This window comes from Tamandua tetradactyla, chromosome Y, assembly GCF_023851605.1.
Source record: "Tamandua tetradactyla isolate mTamTet1 chromosome Y, mTamTet1.pri, whole genome shotgun sequence".
NCBI lineage: Eukaryota > Metazoa > Chordata > Mammalia > Pilosa > Myrmecophagidae > Tamandua > Tamandua tetradactyla.
Genome location: NC_135354.1, coordinates 14,330,899 through 14,354,321, shown reverse-complemented (window position 1 = coordinate 14,354,321; position 23,423 = coordinate 14,330,899). Strand labels below are relative to the sequence as shown.

The window sequence follows — 23,423 nt, the reverse complement described above, 5'->3', positions numbered from 1 at the left end:
GAAAGTACTGCCTTTACAATAGTAATGCTAAAAATTAATGGATTAAACTCCCTAATCAAAATACATAGACTGGCAGAATGTATTAAAAACAGGACCCATGTATATGCTGCCTATAACTGACTCATTTTAGACTCAAGGACAAAGAAAAGATTGAAAGTGAAAGGTTGGCAAAAGATATATTATGCAAAACAATCAGAAAACAGCCAGAGTAGCTATACTAATATCCAACAAATTAGACTTCAAATGTTAAAGAATTAAAAGAGACAAAGACACTATGCATTAATGAAAGGAACAATTCCACATGAAGACATAACAATGATAAATGTTTGTGCACCAAGCCAGAGTGCTCCAAAATACATGAGGCAAACACTGAAAGAAGTTGGAGACTACCACAAAAGTTGGAGACTTCACTTCCCTGCTCTCATCAGTGGATAGAACATCTAGACAGAGGATCAATAAAGAGAAAGAAAATTTGAGTGGTACAATAAATAAATTAGACTTAATGGATACTTACACAACATTACACACCACAACAGCAGAATATACCTTTTTCTCAAATGTTCATGGATCTTTCTCAAGGATAGGCCAAATGCAGAGTCACAAAGCAAGTTTCAACAAATTTAAAAGCATTGAAATCATATAAATGCTTTCTCAGACCACAAAGGAATGATGTTAGAGATCAATAACAGGCAGATTGCCAGAAAATTCACAAATATATGGAGGTTAAACAACACACTCTCAAACAATGTGGGTGATGGAAGAAATTACAAGAGAAATTAGTAAATATCTCAAGGCAAATGAAAACACAACATATCAAAATTTATGGGATGCAGCAAAGGCAGTGCTAAGTGGGAAATTTATGGCCTTAAATGCCTATACTAAAAACAAAAAAGAGCAAACATTGAGGAATTAACTGTTCACTTGGAAGAACTAAGGAAGGAACAGAAACTAATCCAAAAGCAAGCAAAAGAAACAAATGATGAAGAATGGAACAGAAATAAATGAAATTGAGAACATGAAAACAATCAAGAAAATCAACCAAACCAGAAATTGGTTCTTTGAAAAAACAAGAAAATTGATAGACCCTTAGCTAGGTTAACAAGGAGAAAAAGAGAGAGGATGCAAACAAATACAATCATAAATGGAAAAGGAGACAAAACCATTGACACTGCAGAACTAGAGGAGGTAATGAGAGGATACTATGAACAACTATATTGTAATAAACTAGACAATGTAGGTGAAATGGACAACTCTGTAGAAAGGTATAAACAACCAACATTGACTGGAGGAGAAACAGATAACCTCACCAAACCCATCATAAGTAAATAGATTGAATTAGCATCAAGAAGCTCCCCAAAAAGGAAAGTTCTGGTGCAGATGGCTTTACATGCGAACTTCACAAAAAATCCAAGAAACAATTAATACCGATCCTACTCAAATGTTTCAAAAAATTGAAGAGGAGATGTTTCAGTCTGCCAAAGCTGCCAGAATGCAACACACCAGAGATGGATTAGCTTTTAATAAAAGGGGATTTATTTAGTTAGAAATGAATAATTCTTCAGAGGAAAGGCAACTTTCAACTGAGGTTCTTTCTTACACAGGACGGCACAGGGTGATCTCTGCTGGCCTTCTCTTCAGGCCTCTGGGTTCCAACAGCTTTCCCCAGAGTGATTCTTTTCTGCATCTCCAAAGGTCTGGGCTGAACTGCAAGTACTGAGATGAGGTATGCTGAGCTGCTTTGGCTGTGCTACATTGAGCTCTCTCATTAAAGCACCAGCCAATTGAATCAAACATCATTCCTTGCAGCAGGCATGCCTCCTAGCTGACTACAACTGTAATCAGCAACAGATGAGGTTCACATGCCATTGGCTCTTGTCCACGGTAACAGAACTAGGCACCTTCACCTAGCCATGTTGACACCTGAACCTAACTACCACAGGAGGGAAGGCTACCTAATTCATTCCGAGAGCCAACATCACCCCCATACCAAAGCCACACAAAGTTACTACAAAAAAGGAAATTAAAGACCAATCCCTCAAATGAATATACATGCAAAACTCTTCAACAAAATTTGTGCAAACTGAATTTAGCAACACATTAAAAGAATTAGACACCATTACCAAGAGGGATTCATCCCAGATATTCAAGGATGGTTCAACATAAGAAATCAATTAATGTAGTACACCATATCAACAAATCAAGGCCGGGAAAACACATGATCATCTTAATTGATGCAGAAAGGGCATTTGACAAAATTCAACATCCTTTCTTGATGAAAGCACTGCAAAGGATAGGAATAGAAGGGAGCTTCCTCAACATGATAAAGGGAATATATGAAGAACATCACTTTTAATGGGAAAAGACTGAAAACTATCTCCCTAAGATCAGGAAGAAGACAAGAATGTCCACTGTTACCAGTTATCCAACACTGTGCTGTAAGTTTAAATCAGAGTAATTAGACAAGTAAAAGAAATAAAAGGCAACCAAATTAGAAAGGATGATACGTGAAAAATCCCCCCAAATCCATAGCAAAGCTACTACAGCAAATAAATGAGTACCACAAAGTGGCAGGCTACAAGATCAACACCCCAAAATCAGTAGTGTTTCTATACCATAGTAAAGAGTAATCTGAGGAGAAAGTAATAAATTCATTTACAATAGCAACAAAAAGAATAAAGTACTTAGGAAAGGTGGTGTAATGGTGACTCAGTGACAAAATTCTTGCTTACCATGTCAAAGAACCAGGTTTGATTTCTGGAGCCTATATATATATATATATATATATATATAAGGGATACAAAAGACCTATACACAGAAAAGTACAAAAAATTGCTATAAAAAAAAAATCAGGGAAGACCTAAATATATGGAAGGCCATGTTCATGGATGGGAGGCTAAATATGGCTAAGATATCAATACTACCCAAATTGATTTATAGATTTAATTGTTACCAGTTAAAATCCCAAAATGTACATTGCAGAAATATAAAAACCAATAAATAAATTTATTTGGAAGGAGAATGTGCCCCAAAGAGCTAAAAATATCTTGAGAAAGAAAAATGAAATGGGAGGTTTCACACTGCCTGATTTTAGTACATGTTTTGAAGCTACAGTGGTCAAAACATCATGGTACTGGCACAAAGACAGGCATGCTGGCCAATGGAATTGAATAGTGTTCAGATGTAGATTTTCACATCTATGGACAATTAACCTTTGACAAGGTAGTCAAGCCAACTCACCTGGGACAGAGCAACCTCTTCAATAAGTGGTGCTTGAAGAATTGGATATCCATATGCAAAATAATGAAGGAGGACACCTATTTCATACACTAGCTAACTGAAAATGTTTCAAAGACCTAAGCATTAGAGCTAAGACCATAAAACTTTTAGAAGAAATGAAGGGAAATATCTTCTAAAACTTGTAATAGGAGGTGGTTTCCTAAACCTAACACCCAAAGCACAAGTATTGAAGATAGAAATAGATAAGTGGGAACTTCTTAAAATTAAACACTTTTTGGCATCAAAGAACTTTGTCAAGAAAGTAAAAAGGCAGACAACACATTAGGAGATGATACTTGGAAAGCACATATCAGATAAGGGTTTAGTATCCAGAATATATAAAGAGATGCTTCAACTTAACAATGCAAAGACAAACAACCCAATTTTAAAGAAAGTCCAAAGACATGAACAGACACTTCTCAGAAGAGGAAATACAAATGGTTGAAAAGCACATGAAAAGATGTTCCACTTTACTGGCCATCAGTGAAATGCACATCAAAACCACAGTGAAATATCATCTCACACCCACCAGAAAGGCCATTATCAAAAAACCAGAATATGATAAGTGCTGGAGAGGATGTGGAGAAAGAGGCATACTTATCCATTCCTGTAGGAATGTAAAGTTGTGAAACCATTATGGAAGAGGGTTTGGGGCTTCCTCAGAAAGCTAAGTATAGAGTTGCCATATGATCCAGCAATCCCATTGCTAGGTATCTGTTCAGAGGACATGAGAGTAAGGACACAAATGGACATTTGCACACCAATGTTTATAGCAGCATTATTTGCAATTGCCAAGAGATAGAAAATATTCAAATGCCCATCAATGGAGGAGTGGCTAAACAAGCTGTGTTACATACATACAGTGGGATATTATGCAGCTGTAAGACAGAACAGACTCATGAGGCATGTAACAACATGAATGGACCATGAAGATATTACACTAAGTGAAATTATCTAGAAACAAAAGGACAAATACAGTATGGTCTCACATGTATGAACTAACATTAATGAGTGAACTTGGAGAATTTCAGTTAAGAACACAGGTTATCAGGAAAGAGAAATAGGGCAGAGACTGGGCAATTGGTACTGAAGGAATACAGATGGGTATTATACAATCTTGGTCTGATTATAAAGATTCAGATATGGGTAGCAGAATACTCCCTGATTGTAGCACAGTAATGTAAGTACATTGAATGAAGCTGAATGTGAGTAAGGTTGAGGGAGAAGGTCTGGGGCACATAAGAAATCAGAAGGTAAGATAGAGGATAATTGCTGAGATGGTATAATTTAGGAATGCTTGGAGTATACAATGATGATGAAATGTGACTGTGACTGTGACTGTTTGGCAAGAGGAATAAAGTATGACCAATGCAAGTAGGTGTAAGGATCTGCACTCTGCGCAGGAACACACTATACTAACCACAAATATGTGCAACCCAACTGGGAGAACTGGCTACTCCCCCAAAAGGAAATGTACTCTCATAAAGTTGTTCACACTCAAAAAAGTTCTTCCTGAGAGCTAGCCAATCTCATGAGAAACAATTGAGCCAGATCACATAAGCTAATAGGAATTTGACCATTATCGTATTTAAAAAATCATTTTACAAACTGCCCACAGCACAGCTAGATTTTGGAATCTCATCTGAGAAGAGGATGCCCCACTCAGGACTTTCCCAGATGGACCCTGAAATAGCTGTCTCTGGGATTCTTTGGATATTGGTGAATTCCTGCCCAATGATCACACTTACTTTATTGCTCTGCCTCTCTTATATTAGTCAATAAATAACTATTAGCTTGAATCTCAGAGAGGTGTGTTACTCACAGATCTGACAATGCTCAGGTTGAGACCTCACACATTTCTTAATGAAACAAAGTGGTGTAGTTAGCAGGATTGAGGGGTTTAACCTAGCTTTCTTTTTAAGAAAATCAGAAATTAAATGCATAAAGTTTGTGATATTCCTGGGTTGGAGGAGTCCCATTTTCACAAATCACTCAAGAGTATCAGCCCAGGACCATATGAAGAATGGGGGTAAAAATCAAACTACTAACACTCCTCAACTAGTAGAATGCTTGCCAGCATCTCCTGTGAAAAGGGAAAAAGAATTGGAGGGATGGATAATTTTGACAGCATATCAAAAAATGCATATGAGAAAGGAGTTACTTCTTCTGTCACAGAATAAGTCATTATTAGAAAAAGAATTGGCTGAGTTGCAGGGAAAACTTTCTTTGTTGCAGTGTCAAAATTTTATTCTGGGTGATCAAGCTTGCAATTATTAGAACACAGCAAAAAGGGTTTCTTATTCCTTTGTGGTTTTAGTCTCATAAACTACCCTCATCTGGAATATCATATATTCCCTTTGAACGACAACTGTTAGTTGCCTATTGGGCATTGGTAGAAACTGAACAAATGAACATCAGTCATGATGGTTTTTTGAGACCTGAAATTCTCATTATGAATTTGATAATTAGTATGTTTGACTCTCATAAAATAGGGCATGGACAAAAGTCTAGTTTAAACAGAATCACACCAAGCCAGGGGAAAATGGGACAGCTAATTTACATTTAAAAAATAGCACAAGAAAGTTACTCCCCATGTCAAACTGTATTACTCACATTAAAGCCAATGTCTCCAATACAATGGAATAAAGGAAAGTAATTGTCTAACAGATATTCAGAAAATGCACACTTGGTTTACTGATGGTGCAGCAAAATATATAGGGCAAGACCAACATTGGAAAGCAATTTCTTATAATGCCAAAACAAAACTTACCTTAGAAAAAACTAGGTAAAAGACTGCTGGAAAACAAGAAAGTAGTGAATTAGCTGAATTGCAAGCACTTTATAAGTGCTTCTCCTCTTACTTTATAATGTAAGAGGAGAAGAATGTCACATATTCACTGACTCATGGGCAGGAGCTAATGGACTAACTACCTGGATGCATATTTGGCAATAAAATAACTTGTTGGTCAAGAATTAGGTGGGAAAATATTGCAGAAGGGGATTTTGGAAATTGTACAAAAGACTAATGTTTCTATTTTCGTACAGATGCTCATACTGCTATAAAGTCAGTGGAACAGGATTGCAACTCCATCATGGATGTGGCAGCAACGATTTCTCTTATTACCCATACCCAGGAAGAGAATTCATTAGCAAAACGGGTAGATCAACAATTAGGACGTCTGGGAGCACAGGTTCTGCACAGGTGGGCATTGGCTAAATGTATTATTCTACTTCTGTCCATTTCAAAACGGATAAAAGATGAATGTGACACATGTCAAAGGAACAATGAGATGTCCCATGGGAATTTTTACAGAAGAACTAGTTAAGGGAATTCTTCCTGCTCATATTTGGCACATTGATTATGTGGGATTGCTTCCAATCAGTCATGGGTGTCAATTTATATGCACATGTGTTGTTACTTATTCAGGAGTCTTAGGGTCTGTGCATAACAATGTGCTACCCAGAAAAATAGTTTCAGGATATCAGATATTATAACTTTTTATGTTATGGAGCCCCCTCCCAAATCCAAAATGACAGTTGTTTCCATTTTAAGGCAAAGGAATGGAATCATATTGTCACCAGCATAACATCCTTGGATATATCATATACCTTATTATCCACAAGCTGCTGGACTAATAGAATGAATGAATGGACTCTTAAAAGAGAAGTTAAGGAAATGTGTCATAACACCTATAAAAATTGGAAAGATTTATAGCATTACAACAGATTAACAATAGACCTTTGCCCAAATGATGACTCCTAACTTACAGATAAGAAACAAGTATCCACTGTTAAAATGATGGCACTTCACCCAAATGCCCAAGCTCCTTATTTAGGAACATTAGGGTCTGCAGGAAATACCTTATATACTTTAACAGAAGCATGGATAGTCCCAAATCAAATACACACCATTTCAACTAGAATTGGAATTCAAATACCTACTGGGTATTTTGTACATATTCTTACCTGATCTAGTTTAGCTGTAAAAGGAATTCAGATCATGGCTAGGGTCATAGACTCTGACTATGTGGGGGGAATTAAAGTAATACTGTATAATATCTCTTCACAACCAGTGCATCTGATGCCAAGTGATCATATAGCTCAATTTGTAGTTTTTCCTTATAAACAGGATAGATGGGAAAAGCTAAATCATGCTCCTATGTGGGAGATTTGGCCCCACTGATATCAAAGTTAAATCTAAAGCCTGGGTAAAGAAACACACACAAGACATACCAAGGAATGCTGAACTAATAGCAAAGGGAAAGAATAATACAATAGTAGTGATCTATGCTGGAAAGAATGAATTAGAAATGTTACCTACTAATCAACTTTTTCTTCTTGAATAAGTACGGTACAGTATCCATCATCATCAATTGGATGATTGTCAGAGGAATGACTAATAGTCTGGCACTGTGGGCCCACACTTTTGAGTTCATAACATCTCCCAGTGCTGGATGTGTACTGGACTCTCAACCAACACAGCTGAAGGACTTCCATGGGAGATAGCACCCACTGCTGAACAGAACTGGATTTGGTTGTAACATACCAGTTGCAGTTCCCCAGCCTGGGAAGAATTACAGTGAGTCACTGAAGCTTTGTCTCACCATGACATGAATAATACACCCCCTCTTTTTGTATGTGCTATTCAATGGATGGGGATGACTAATGGCTGAATATGTAAATTTAAGAGAAAAAGCCCCATGGTATATTGAATAATATTGGGGATATCCCTAACAGGTGGCAGGGTAGACTCCTAAATCTTCTTGTTACACAACTATATTATATGCTGCCCCTGAGAAATGGTGATGTGGTCATAAATATTTGGGAACAAACCCTGCTGACTGACTTCCCCAAGGGTATATGGGGATATGTGGGTGTGCTGGTTTGAGAGGACTGATGTGCCCTAGAAAGGCCATGTTTTAATCCTAATCAATCTTGTGAGGGCAATGGTTTCTTCTAATCCCTTTTCAGAAACATAGGTTGGAAACTTGATTAGTTTAAAACTCCACAAAGATGCAACTCAATCAATTGTGGGTATTCAACTTAATTAGATGGAGATGTATCTCCACCCATTCTATGTGGGTCTTGATTAGTTTACTGGAATCCCGCGACAGAGTTTTTTTAGAGAAAGTTTCAGAATGCCACAGGAAAGCCAAGCAGAGCCACAAGGCTGAGAAAACCAGAGTCCACCAGCCAGTGATGTTTGAAGATTCTGAGAGAGCAGAGAAGGATAACAGAATGAAAGACCCCTGAAGCAGAGGCCACCAGCCAGTGACCTTTGGAGATGAAGAAGAGTGCCCTTGGGGGCATTCAAGAAGCAAGAATTCTGGAGAGGAAGCTAGCAGATGACGCTGTGTTCACCAGGTGCCTTTCTAGATGAGGTGAAACCCTGAATATGTTTGCCATGTGACTTTCCACTAGAGAGAGAAAAACCCTGAAACTCATCAGCCTTATTGAGCCAAAGTATCTTTTCCCTGGTTGCCTTAGATTGGACATTTCTATAGACTTGTTTTAATTGGGACATTTTCTCAGTCTTAGAACTATGAACTAGCAATATATTAAATTCCCCTTTTAAAAAGCCATTCCATTTCTGGAATAAAATTTCCTTTCAACAGCTTGCAAAAAGGACAGTTGGTGACATGGATATCCTTATTTGCCCACCAATTGAACTGGTCAGTGTACATGGGGATGACCATATATGGAAGGGAGAATCCTCATTTCCTTGTTAGAGGTTCCACATAATTAGAATATTCTCTACCACTACTGTCACCATGAAAAATGGGTTGCTTGGTGGTTTTATGCTGAAGCTATCTTCCTTCCAGAAGCTGGGACTATTAAATTAGAATTAGATGTTGAAACCCTAGCTGATCATATTGCTCATGCCCTTACACTAGACAAGACTTAACCTTAATAATGTATGAAATTACTCAAATAAGAAAAGTGGTTCTACAAAACAGAATGGCTTTAGATACTATAACAGCTTCTTAAGGAGGGACTTGTGCTAATATGCAAGTAGAATATTGAGTATATATTCCTGATTATCAAGTTTCTGTGGAAAATGCTTTCCAAGAAATAAAGAGGAAGTAAGAACCATATACACATTTTCCCAAGATACTTTACAGTCATAGTGGACCTGTCTCACTGGTACCTCACATTTGGTGTTAATAGCATTCATTGTTATAATAGCTTCTTTAATTATACTCTGTTGCTTGCTCTCCTGTTGCTGCACCCTTTGGCAAACATTAGATGGGAAACTACAAAGTGTGGGCCACTACACTGAGTCCCAAATACACTGCTTAATCAATTGAGCCCATTTCTGGACAACTGCAGTATCCAGGAAGACTGTACTGGTTGAGTGATGCTCCTCATTTATCCCATACCATGTAGAAAAGTTAACACTGGTTGGGTGATGTTTCTCACTTATCCACACACCATGTAGATATCACTCTAGCTACTTTGTCTAATCCACTGATTATTAATGCATGAATAAATATATTCTTTACACAATTTCTAAGAAAAATGATAGTGTATATCTGGAGCAAGGTCAGATCCTAGGGCTGAATCAATGTTACTGTGACTGCTGGGCATGAGGAATGAAGTGTGACTCTGACAATTAGGTGTAAGGATCTGCACCCCTGCCCAGGAACACACTGACTGTTCTGTAACTATTTATACTAACCACAAATATATGCAATCCAATTAGGAGGATGGGCTACGCTTCCAGAAGGAAATAGGCTTTCATAAAGTTGTTCATGCTCAAGAAAGTTCATCATGGTACCTAGTCACTCTCATGAGAAACACTTGATCCAGGTCATGTAAGCTAATTAGAATTTGGCCACTATTGTATAAAATAGCATCACATAAACTGCCCACAGTACAGGTAGACTTTGGAGTCTCATTTGTAAGGAGGATGCTCTGCTCAGGACTTTCTCAGTTGGGCCACAAAAATGCTGTCCCCAGAAATCTCCAGCATATGTCTTTGAGTGTTGATGAATCCTCTGCATGGTGATGTAACTTACTTTATTTCCATGTCTTTCTTAGAGTAATAAAAAAAATTTGCTGGAATTTGAGAGAGGTGTGTTACTCACAAATCTGACCTTGTTCAGATTGAGGCCTCATCCACATTTCTTAATGAAGCAGATGATGATTAAATATACAAATTAAAAGATGGTTTTGCAGAAGGAAGAACAAATGAATATAATTATTGCAGGGTGTTGAAAGTAGATGGCATATGGGAAAAAGTACAATCAATGTAAGTCAGGGTCTGTAGTCAATAGTAACACTGTAATATGTTTCACTGAATACAACAAAATCATTATGCCAAAACTAAACGTCAGCAGAGAGAGGGACTGGGAAATTAGTATGGACCCTTTGTGGAAGAAAAGGAAATATCTTCAGATGGGGTTTCAAGGTAAGGCGTTGTCTATATACTTAGGTTGGATTGTATGATATGTGAAATAAAACTATTTAAAAATGACCAGAGAGAAACAAGTTCTGAAGAAAATGCAGAGAAAGAGATTTATTTATTGAATGATTGAATATCTGTAGATAAATGAAAGGTGTATCTGCATGGAAGGCAGTGTGGTGATTCCACAAGATGCTTGTCATAGGCTTGTCAAATGATCCTGGAACCCATTGCTCTGTGGTGCCTGGAGGAATTGAGCATAGGGTACATGAATGGACATTTGCAAACTGGTGTTGGGTGTCAGTGTTTGTGACCCACAATGAATGGAGGTGGCTTAAGGGTACAATGACTGAGGAAAGACAGGGAGAACTATGGTGTATACAAACAATGGACTACTGAGTGGCCACAAGAAGGAATGAAGTTGGGAGGCATGGAACTAGGTGAATAAAGCTTAAGGAGGTGTGCTGAATGAAATTCCAGAAACAAAAAGACAACTATTATCACACCTCAATTACATGGTCTATCCACAATATAAAAATTTGGTGAACTAAGGTTGAAAGCATGGGTTGTCAGATTGGCATTTAGTGTAAAGGGTCCTAGACTGTAAGCTCTTACAGAAGTTGCATATATTTAGGAGATGTAACAGTTAATTCTCAATTCTGAGATACAGAGTCGTTTATATGTAATGAGGTCTTTTCTAGAAACTAGATATTTATGCGACACCTGAGATTCAAAGTCAGAGATCTGAAGCTATGAAGATCAGTGTTACCCCATGTAGAAACTGTTTAAAAATTTGTAAAAGTGATCAGACATTGAGTAGAGATATGAATGAAGCTGATCTGGATATGACAAAGGCATATCAAATATTGCCCATATCTTAAAACTCCAAATTCAGTGTGAGACTGAAGGGAGAGGGGTTTTTTTGGTGCAAAATTTACATTTGGCGTAGTGCACTTGTTAATTTAAGTTGTATGGTCTGTTTAGTGGAATACTATAATGCAAGAAGTCTTGAATAGGGCATGCCATTTTGTTGGTTTTCCCATGTTACTGTGATGCCCCAACATCCCAGAGTGATTTGGACAGTGAATAAAGAAGTACTTGCAAAGTTCCCTCACCAGAATGGGGAGAAGGGGTAAAGAATCAACTTCCCCATTTAGAGAATTTCTGATACTCTTGCAAGCAGTGGAAACAACCAAATCAATAGGCTGAGCCCTCAACCTTGGTGTTCACCCATATGAAACTTTTTTCTGGAAAGGTTAAGCTAAGCCTACTTAAAATTAGGCCTAAGAGTCATCCCCAGAGAACCTCTTTAATTGCTCGGATGGGACCTCTCTGTTTAAGCTGATATGGCAAGTGAACTCACTGCCCTCCCCCGCTACAGGAGACATGACTCCCTGGGGGTTAAAACTCCTTGAAAAAAATGTATCAGAAATCCCAGGATGAGCAGGGACCAGGCATCAAGGGATTGAGGAAAGCTTCTTGATCAAAAAGGGGAAGAGAGAAATGAGGCAAACTAAAGTGTCAGTGGCTGAGGGATTTCAACAGTCAAGAGGTTATCATGAATGTTATTCTTAGGCATTACATAGATATCCCTTTTCAGTTTATGGTGTATGTGGGTGGCTAAAGGGAAGTACTTGAAACTGTGGCACTGTGTTCCAGTAGCCTTGTTTCTTGAAGATGATTGCATAATAATATAGTTTTTACTATGTGACTGTGTGATTGTGAAAACCTTGTATCTGATGCTCCCTTTTTCTAGGATATGAACAGACGAGTAAACTAAATGGATAAAAATAAACAAATAGAGGGAACAGAGGTAAAATAAATTGGGTAGATGGAAATACTGGTGTCCAATGAGAGAGAGGATAAGGGATATGGTATGTATGAATTTTATTTTCTTTTTATTTCTTTTGCTGGAGTGATGTAAATGTTCTAGAAAATTATCACTGTGATGAGTACAAAACTATGTGATAATATTGTGAGCCATTGATTGTAGACCATGTATGGGATGTTTGTTTGTCAAGAATGTTTACGTTGCAAGTTGTTTTACCAATAAAAATATTAAAACAAGTAAAAATACATTAAATAAATAAATAGTGAAAAAAGTGAAACTAATTCGAGGAGGCCTAAAATATCTGTCTGATCCACCAGTCAGTGTAGCATCTTATGGAGGTCATGTGATCAATGGGGTTTTTAGCATGGGTCCATCTCATAGTGGGTCCACTGGGTTCCTGGACCCATTCTGTGGTGATTTCCCCAATCACCACATAATTCCAATTATAATAGTTGGAATTGACACACTCAACAACTGATAGAGTCTTCACATTGGTTCTCTGACTTGTGGAGTGAGGACTATTATGGTAGGAGAGGTCAAATCGAAGGCAGCAGAGCTACCTGACAAGATAGTAAATCAGAGCCAATGCTATAATCCTGGAAGGATTGCAGAGATTAATGCCACTCTTAAGGGACCAGAATGATGCAGGGGTGGTGATTCCCACAACATTGCAATTCAACTCTCCTATTTGGCCTATCAGAAAACAGATGGAACTTGGAGTATAACTCCAACTGCAGCTGCTGTTCCAGATGTGGTATCATTGCTTGAGCAAATCAACACTGTGCCTGGAAACTGACATGTAGCCATTGATATGACAAATGTGTATTTTTCTCAATAGCTGTTAGTAAGGACCACAAGACACAGTTGCATTCAGCTGGCAAGGCCAGAAGTGTATTTTCACTGCCGTGCCTCATGGTATATCATTTCTCCATCCCTAAGACACAATCTTGTCTGCAGGGACCTTGTTCATTTCTCCATTCCCCAACACATCACATTGACCTATTACCTTGATGACATCATACTTACTGGACTAGGTAAGCAAGAAGTAGCAACCATTCTAGACTTATTGGTAAGCATTTGCAGGTTAGAGGATGGGATGTAAATCCAACAAAAAATTCAGGGGATTTCCACCTCAGTGAAATTTCTAGGTGTCTAGTGGTGTGGGGCATGTCAAGAAATCCCTTCTAAGGTGAATGATAAGCTGTTGTATCATGTCTCTCCTACAATCAAAAAACAGGTATGATACACAGTTAGCCCCCTAGGATTATGGAGACAACATATTCCTCACTTGGGTGCTCTATTCTGGCTCATTTACTGAGGGACCAGAAGAGTTGGTAGTTTTCCGTGGGCACGAGGACAAGAGGAGGCTATGCAACAGGTCCAAGCTGTGCAAGCTGCTCTGCCACTTGGGCCGTATGAACCAGCAGATTTAATTGTGCTGGAAGTGTCAGTGGCAAGTAGGGATGCTTTCTAGAGCCTTTGGCAGGTTCCTGTAGGAGAACCAGAATGCAGACCTTAAGGATCTGGAGGAAGGAGGTATGTGGATAGACATTTCTGAATAGGCAAAGAACTTGAAGATACCTGTGTCCCATGTGAATGCTCACCAGACGGTGACTTCAGCAGAGGAAGGCTTTATTAAACATCTGCATATGATACAAATCCTGTAGATATGAGTCATAGACTTACTTCAGCCATTCCTCTCATTGCCCAATGCACTCGTGAACAAAGTGGGAACGGTGGTAGGGTTGGAGGTTATGCACAGACTCAGAAACATGGACTTCCCCTCACCAAGGCCCATCTGGCTACAGCCACCACTGAGAGCCCAATCTGCCAGCAGCAAAGACCCACACTCAGTTCCTGAAGTGGTATGATTCCCTGAGGTGCTCAGCCTGCAGGTTGATTGCATGTGACCACTTCCATCATGGAAGGGGCAGTAATTTCTACTAACTGGAATAAACACACATTCTGGATATGGGTTTGCATTTTGGGCATGCAATGCTTCCACAGAAACTACCATACATTAACTTACATGTCATGGTATTCCATACAGCACTGCTTTTCATGAAGGAACCCACTTCACAACAAATGAAGTGTGTGAATGGTCACATGCTCATGAAATTATCTGGTCTTACTGTGTTCTCTATCTTCCAGAGACAGCTGAGTTGATAGAACACTGAAATGGCCTTTTGAAGACCCAATTGTGGTGCCAACTATATGGAAATACTTTGCAGGGCTGGGACAGTGGTCTCCAGGAAGCTCTGTGTGGTCCAAATCAGTATCCACTGTATGATGCTGTTTCTCTCATAGCCAGGATTCACGGGTCCAAGAATCAAGGAGTAGCAACACTTCCCTCCCACTACGGACCCACTAGGGAAATTTCTGCTTCCTGTCCCTGAAACCTTAAGCTTTGCTGCTTTACATGTGTTAGTTTCAAAAGGAAGAGTGCCACTACCCAACAATGATTCCATTCAACTGGAAATTATGACTATTTTTACTGGCCATTTTGATCTTCTCTTGACAGTGAACCAACAGGCCTGAAAGAGGATTATTGTTCTGTCTGTGCTGATTGATCCTGACTATCAAGGGGAAATAGGAATGTAACAAACAATGGAGGTAAAGAAGAGTTTTTTCTGGAATACATAGACCCCCTAGGGCATCTTTTAGTAATATCATGTCATGTATGCTGGTTTGACATGATGTATGTACCCTAGAAAAGGCATGTTTTAATCCTAACCCCATTTTGTAAAGGTAGCCACTTCTTCTAATCCCTATTCAGCACTGTAAGCTTGAAACTGTAATTAGATCATCTCCCTGGAGAAGTGATTTAATCAAGAGAGGTTGTTAAACTGGATTAGGTAGAGGCATTGTCACCACCCATTTGGGTGGGTCTTGGTTGGTTTCTGAAGTCCTATAAAAGGGGAAACATTTTGGAGAATGGAAGATTCAGAGAGAGCAGAGAATGCTATAGCACCCCAAAACAGAATCCACCAGCCAGCGACCCTTGGAGATGAAGGAAGAAAATGCCTACTGGGGAGCTGCATGAAACAGGAAGCCAGGAGAGAAAGCTAGCAGATGATGCCATGTGCCCTTGCAGATGAGAGAGAAACCCTGACCATGTTCATCGTGTGCCTTTCCAGATGAGAGAGAAACTCTGGCTGTGTTTACCATGTGCCCTTCCACTTCAGAGAGAAACCGTGAACTTCATCAGCCTTCTTGAACCAAGGTATCTTTCCCTGGATGTCTCTGGTTGGGCATTTCTATAGATTATGAAATGTCAAACCAGCACACAAGACATGATATTACTAAAAGATGTTCAATTGTTTTATTGGGACATTTTCTTGGTCTTAGAACTATAAACTAGCAATTCATTAAACTTTCCCTTTTAAAAGCCGTTCCATTTCTGGTATATTGCATTCTGGCAGCTATCAAACTAGAACAGATTTTGGTACTGGAGAGTTGGGAACTGCTGTGGTTTGCAAATACCAAACATGTTGGAATGGCTTTTTAAGTGGATATGGGGAAGATTCTGGAAGAGTTGTGAGAAGCTTGATAGAGAAGGCCTAGAATGCTTTGAAGAGACTCTTGGTAGAAAGGTGGACTCTAAGGACATTTCTGACAAGGCCTAGGCCTTTGGCAGAAATGAGGTACATGTTATTATAGATTGGAAGGAAAGCAGGACTTGTTTTAAAATTGCAGATAATCTGGCAAAGTTGGCTAGTGGCTGTAGCTGCAGGGAGATTTCAAAAGCCATGAACTTGGGTATTTAGCAGAAGAGATCTCCAAATTAAATGTGGAAAATGCAGCCAGGTTCCTCCTCAGAGCTTATAGTGAAATGTGACAGGAAAGAGATAGGCTGAAAACCGAATTCTTGGGTACAAAGAAACCAGAAACTGAAGTTCTGGAAAATTCTGGGCTTCCAAAAAGGAAGATCCAGAGAAAAGTACCTCATGTGAGGAATTAGCCAAGAGTGGAAACAGCCAGCCATTTCAGAGAAAACCAGGCTTGGTTATGGAGTTATCCTGAAAGGATTTGTGGAAGCTCCTTATGTTTGATGGACATGATCCAAGCCAACTGCATAGAAAGCCAATGAGAGTGTTATGGGATCTGCTTAAAAAGAACCACTGCCAGTTGGGATTGAGATGAACAGAGAAGGAATACATTGGAGGAAAAATAACTTCAGAGGCAAAGTCATGGAGGCTGAGGTCTGGAGTCAAGAAGCCTCAGGCCAGAAGAGCAGACCCACCCAAGCCCATGGAGAGGATGAGTTTACTCCGAAGGCAGAGGATGGGCCTTCCACCTCTTTGCAGTGGAAGGATCATGACATCTCAGGCCTTGGTGAGGGTGAAGTACATTCCTTGGGGTTTGGGGAGAGCCTGGCTGCCACCACATGAAGGGGTTAAGTGTGGACACCAGAGATGGCAGAGATTCTGGGTACAGCACCAATGCTTCAAGAGGGTGGAGCTGAGAAAAAGGTGGTCTCCCCAGTGTCCCCCAAGGTTGCATTCAGAGAGAGGCAGGCCTCTGCATAGGCTCTTGGAAAGGGTGGGACAGCCACTTTCAAAAGCCCCAAGGACAAATGACTCTCGTACTTTGAAATCTAATGGTCTTTGCCCTGCAGGTTTTTGAAACTGCATGGGTCCAGTGACTCCTGTGTTCCCTATTCTCTAAGGAAGTGTGTGTGTGTATCCCATGACTGTTCCTCCTTTGTAGTTTGGCAACAAATAACTTGTTATGAGTTTTCAAAGGTCCAAAGCCAGAGGATAATTTTGCCTTAGAGCAGACGATGCTTGCAATTAAATTTGAGATTTTGTATTGGTTTTAACCTTGTATTAAAGTCGAAGGAAAACTGTAACAACCCTTTCTAGGCAGGAACACTAATGGTCCAGAAACTTCAAGAATGAAGGTCTGGGTCACTGCACCTGGGAAACAACAATGACCACTGAAGAGCTTGCTAACACTGAGGGAAAGAGGAGATGGGTAGAAGAAGGTAATGATAAATATGAATGACTACCCTATGACCATTTACAAAAATAAGGAGTGTAATTGTATTAATATATCTCCCTGTTTTGTTATGAGTATGTTTGTTTTTGTACATAAGCAAATATCTTGTTTTCCTCTTATCATAGGACATAAATTGTGTTGTTCATGTTATATTTAAGTTATATATATGTAAGTTATATATATTCTATGGCATATAAGTCATTGGATATGAAGTTTAAGAGTGATGTCATCCATTTCTGGTTGTACACAGGATGGTTGAGTATTGTTAGGCAAAACATATATCATTATTGTGTTCTATTTGGGAATTAAGAGTGTTTCAAGGTTATGTATAAAGCTTCCATGTTGACAAGGAATGGACTGTGATGTTTAGGTTCTGGTGTCAAGTTGGCCAAGTGATTATGCCCAGTTATCTTATCAGGCCAGTACTGGCCTGACCAACACTATTAGGATACTTCATGGCTGGTCAATAAACTGGAAGGCTGGTATATTTAATTATCAGTCAGTTGACTGCATCTGCAGCTAATTACATCTGCAATCAACAAAGGCTTGTCTCTTAAAATGAGATAACCAATCAGTTGAATAATTTTAAGAAAGAGACAGTCTTTCAGTCCTTCTTGAGCCAGAGAGCCTGTCTTGGAGAGTTCATCCAGAACCTTCATCAGAGCTGCTAGCTTCACAGCCTGGTCTATGGATTCTGGAATCCTCCATTACCACGGTTGGTTGAGACACCTTTATAAATCTCACATTTACAGTTCTCATCTGTTCATATTATTCCTCTGAGGAACCCTGACTAACATAGACTCTGTAGGCCTTTCTCTTTTTTTCTTAAGAGTTCATTAGACAGAACTACCAACACTCTCAGGTATCAACACTTCTTCAAACAAGGGCAGAATTAAGGCATGTCTGAAAGAGAAAGCAAATATGTGGATGGGGACAAGTTCCCTAAAGGGAAAGGGGGAATGGGGGTTGGCACAATTAGAGGCCCTTCTTTTGTGAATTGAGGCCCTGGGAGCTGAAAAAAATAAAAGCAACCTAAGCCAACTCTCTACTGTTTCAAACACACAATTGGTAGGGAAAGCTGCTAAATGTAAAGGTATCACATCACTTACACTGCTAAGAAGTGCAGCACACAAGCAGCATATGTTGGGAAGTCTAGGAAAAGCCCAAAATCTGGAGGTTTCATAGGAAAGTCTGAAAATTTTATGACACTGCCTACTCTCTCCTCCTGAGATATGGGCCTGTCTGGCCTCGGAAAATCTGACTGGAGTCAATATTATCTGAAGAAGCAATGTTATCTAAAGAGGGTCCATATAGGTAGGGCAAGAAGCAGAAAAAGAAGAACTAAAAATTTCTGATGGGTTCAACAGAACCTATGCTAGAGGTCTGCAATAAGTTGAACTGAATACCAAAGAACAGATATGGGGCAAAATAATCCAAGAAAACCATAGACAAAAGAAAACCTCCAAAATAAACTAATTAAGGAAGTCAAATGCCTAGATGTCTGCAAAAAATCATGTCATACCAGGAAAATTGAAGATATAGCTCACTCAAAGGAAAAAATGAACATTTCAAATGAGATACAGGAGTTGAAACAACTAATTCAGAATATGTGAACACATGTCAAATTTCATCAAAAATCAAATCAATGAGTTGAAGGGGCATATACAGAAGATGTTGGCTGAGCACATAAAAGAATGAAAAAGTCTGAAAACACAGATGGTAAAACTTATGGGAATGAAAGTCACAACAGAAGGGATGAAAAAAACTGTGGAGATCTATAAAAACAGATCTGAAGAGGGCGAAGAAAGGATTGGTAAGCTACAGGAAAGCACACATGAAATACAACATGCAAAAGGAAATATAGGAAACAGAATGGGAAAATATGAGCAGGGTTTCAGTGAACTGAATGAAAACATCATGTGCATGAATATACATGTTGTGGGTGTCCCACAAGAAGAAGACAATGGGAAAGAAGCAGAAAATTGAAGGAGAAAATATTCAGGGAAAATTTCCCATCTCTTATTATAGACGTGAAATTGCAGATCCAAGAAGCACAGTGTAGCCAAAGCAGAATAGATCCAAATAGACCTTCCCCAAAACACTTACTAATCAGACTGTCAGATGTCAATGAGAGATATTTGAAAGCAGCAAGAGAAAAGGAATCTATCACATACAAGGTAAGTTCAATAAGATTATGTGTAGATTTCACAGCAGTAACCATGAAGGTGGGAAGGCAGTGGTATAATACATTTAAGATATTGAAAGAGACAAACTGCACCCAAGAATTCTATACCCAGCAAAACTGTCCATCAAAAATGAGGAGGAGATCAAAATATTTACAGAAAAAAAGACACTGAGGATTTGTGACTAAAGGACCAGCTTTACAAGATATACTATAGGTAGACAGGAAAACACAGGATAGAGAAGTCAGGAGAAGAGTGTAGAAATGAAGACTATCAGTAAATTTCAAAAGAGAAAAAAATAGACATGACATATAATATCCAAAAGATAAGAGAAGTGGAAGAAAATACTGCTTTTCCAATAATAATGTTAAATGTTAATGGATTAAGCATCCCAATCAAAACCCAAACTGGCAGAAAGGATTATAAAACAGAATCTATCTATATGCTGTCTTCAGGAGACTCACTTTAGATACAAGAACAAAAGTGAAGAGTTTGAAAAGATATTCCATGGAAATGAAAAGGACAAGGGAAGCTATGCTAATATCTGACAAACTAGATTTCAAATGTAAAATAATGAAAGAGATTGATATCAGCAATAGAAGGACACTCTGTATTATAAAAGGAACAATTCAACAAGAAAAAATAGCAATCATAAATATTTATGCACCAAAAGTGCTCCAAAATATAGGAGGTAAACACTGGCAACACTGAAGGGAGAAGTAGAAACTTCTACCATAATAGTTGGACACTTCAACTCCCCACTGTATTAGTTAGGGTTCTCTAGAGAAACAGAATCAACAGGGAACACTCACAAATATAAAATTTTTAAAGTGTCTCATGTGACCGTGGGAATGCAGAGTCCAAAATCTGCTGAGTAGGCTGTGAAGCTGACAATTCTGATGGAGGGTCTGGATGAACTCCAGAGGAGAGGCTCACCAGCCAAAACAGGAAGAGGCTGTCTGTTCTGAATGCTCCTTATAAGGCTTTCAGTGATTAGATTAAGGATCACTCATTCCAGAAAACACACCCCTTTGGCTGATTACAACTAGAATCAGTTATGGATGAAGCTGGCATGATCAAGATTTAATTCTATGAAATTTACTCATCACAACAGACAAGCCAAGTAGCACTTGCATAACCACCACTTGGCCAAGTTGACACCTGAACCTGACCATGACAGCCCAAACCTTGTCAACTTGGCAACTATACATACCACCTTAAACCATACGTAATTTCCAAATAAAAAACAATAAAACACACGTTTTTTCCTTGCACCTAACAATACTCAACTGTCCCACATATAACTCGAAACACATTAAATCTCTCCAGAATAGGATGCAAATCCTTGGGTAATATTCATTCTTAAACTTGATATATTGCAACATAAATAGTATAACATGAAGAAAACAGCATTATATTCCTCGTTTCTGTAACTGATCACGTGGTTGAAGTTCATATTTATCACTTCTTCCACTACCCATTCCATGTTCCCTTTACCCTCAGCAAGCATGTCAGCTGGCTACGGTTCTTTGCCTGGTGGGGTGACCCAAACCTTACTTCTTGATGTTTAAGTATCATTGATAGTCCTGCCTGGATCACGTTGTTGCAGTTTTCCATTGATTTTAATCACAGGGCATAGTAGTACTAAACGACGCCCTAGGGGATCTTCTATATTCCAAGAAAACTCTTCTTTACCTCCATTGTGTAGTTGCAGTCCTACTTCCTCCTGATAGTCAGGGTCAATTACTCCAGACAATAATGTAATCCCCTTCTTGGCTTGTGTGCTGCTTTGAAAGGCAGTATGCCCCCTAAGAAAAGCCATGTTTTGATATAAATCTCATTTTTTAAAGGCAGAATAATCCTTATTCAGTACTGTATATTTGAAACTAATGAGATCACCTCCCTGGTTGATGTGATTTAGTCAAGAATGGTTGTTAAAATGGATTAGGGGATGACATGTCTCCACCCATTTGAGTGGGTTTTGATTGGTTTACTGGAGTCCTATAAAAGAGGAAACATTTTGGAGAAAGAGACTCAGAGCAGAGAATGTTGCAGCACTATGAAGCAGAGAGTCCACCAGTCAGTGACCTTTGGAGATGAAGGAAAATGCCTCCCGGGGAGCTTCATGAAATAGGAAGCCAGGAGAGGAAGCTAGCAGATGCTGCCATATTTGCCATGTGCCCTTCCAGCCAAGAGAGAAGCCCTGACTGTGACCGTCATGTGCCTTCTCACTTCAGAGAGAAACCCTGAACTTCATCGGCCTTCTTGAACCAAGGTATCTTTCCCTGGATGCCTTTGATTGGACATTTCTATAGACTTGTTTTAACTGGGACATTTTCTTGGCCTTAGAACTGTAAACTAGCAACTCATTAAATTCCCCTTGTTAAAAGCCGTTCTGTTTTTGGTATATTGCATTCCAGCAGCTAGCAAACGAGAAAAGCTTGTTGATCCAGTGGCACAGGTAGCCCAAAGTGACCAGGTGGCAGTCTTAACTTCCAGTTCAGTGGAAACTTTGTTGTTTCTCCTGGAGGAAGCACTCCCATTTTTGGAACTAAAACCTGTAGACCAGCAGAGATCAGGGTCTCAGGGACAGGAAGAAAAATTTTCTTAGTGGATCACTAAGGGTAATAGTGAGTGGTGCCACTCCCATTTCCACCCTTTGGTTCCTGGACCCATTGAACCTGGCTATGGGAGAAAACAGCACCATACAGCAAATGCTGATTCAGAGCACATACAGCTTCCTGGAAACATTACCCCAGCTTTTCAAGGTATTGTCACCATAATTGAGTTTTCAAAAGGCCACTCCACCATTCTATCAATCCAGCTGCTTATGGATGATCAGGAACATGGTATGACCAGAGGAATCCAAGTGCATGTGCCCATTCCTGCACTTTGTTTGCTGTGAAGGGTGTTCCTTGATCAGAAGCAATGCTATGTGGAATACCTTGATGATGGATAAGGCATTCTGCCATGGATGGTAGTTTTGGCAGAAGAATTGTGTGCAGGGAAAGCAAACCCATATCCAGAGTATGTGTCTATTCCAGTTAGAACAAATCTCTGCCCCTTCCATGAAGGGAGTGGTCCAATGTAATCAACCTGCCACCACGTAGCTGGCTGGTCATCTCAGGGAATGGTGTCATATCAGGGGCTGAGTCTGGGTCTCTGCTGCTGGCAGATGGGGCACTCAGCAGTGGCTGTGGCCAAGTCAGACTTAGTAAGTGGAAGTCCATGTTGCTGAGCCCATGCATAACCTCCATCCCTACCACCATGACCACTTTGTTCATGAGCCCGTTGGGCAATGACAGGAGTTGCTGGGGAAAGAGACTGAGTGGTATCCACAGAACGCGTCATCTTATCCACTTGATTATTAAAATCTTCCTCTGCTGAAGTCACCCTCTGGTGCACATTCACATGGCACACAAATATCTTCATGTTTTTAGCCCACTCAGAAAGGTCTATCCACATAATTCTTCCCCAGACCTCTCTGTCACCAATTTTCTGATTATGGTTTTTCCAAGTCCCTGACCATCCAGTCAAACTATTAGGAACAGCCCATGAGCCAGTATATAAATCCACCTCTGGCCAGTTTTCCTTCCAAGAAAAATGAACAACCAGGTGTACTGCTCAAAGCTCTTCCCACTGGGAGGATTTCCTCTCACCACTGTCCTTCAAGGACACCCCAGAAAGGGGTTGTAAGGCTGTCCACTTTCGGGTGGAACCTGCATAT

At 39.5% G+C, this 23,423-nt stretch overlaps 1 protein-coding gene across 1 annotated transcript in view; it reads left to right on the top strand.

Moving 5' to 3' along the window:
* Window positions 1-23,423, top strand: part of LOC143672582 (protein WWC3-like) — a 221,219-nt gene that overhangs the window by 161,343 nt on the left and 36,453 nt on the right. Inside the window, exon 4 of the transcript XR_013169904.1 lies at window positions 6,322-6,478. The gene's annotated coding sequence lies outside the window, so the exon portion shown is untranslated. The remainder of the gene's footprint in view (window positions 1-6,321; window positions 6,479-23,423) is intronic.